We start from the raw sequence: 215 nt of genomic DNA, 5'->3' as shown, positions 1-215 counted from the left end.
TTCGCTTCCATCCTACCGACAAATGTTAGTGGTTATGAAGTGATAATAGCTGCATGATAAGGGAGGTTGTTTTGGGTTGAAATTCTCACTCGAAATCTGACATACTCTTGTTGTTTTTCTTCTCGCTATGGAAGTTTCTTTAACGGATACAGTATCTATCTGAGTATCTGAGTATCTATCCTCGTGAGCTGTTCAGATAAAAATAGAGAATAAGG

Source organism: Penaeus monodon, chromosome 33 (genome assembly GCF_015228065.2).
Source record: "Penaeus monodon isolate SGIC_2016 chromosome 33, NSTDA_Pmon_1, whole genome shotgun sequence".
Taxonomy (NCBI): domain Eukaryota; kingdom Metazoa; phylum Arthropoda; class Malacostraca; order Decapoda; family Penaeidae; genus Penaeus; species Penaeus monodon.
The sequence above is the reverse complement of the archived record's forward strand: the minus strand, read 5'-3'. Positions refer to the sequence as shown.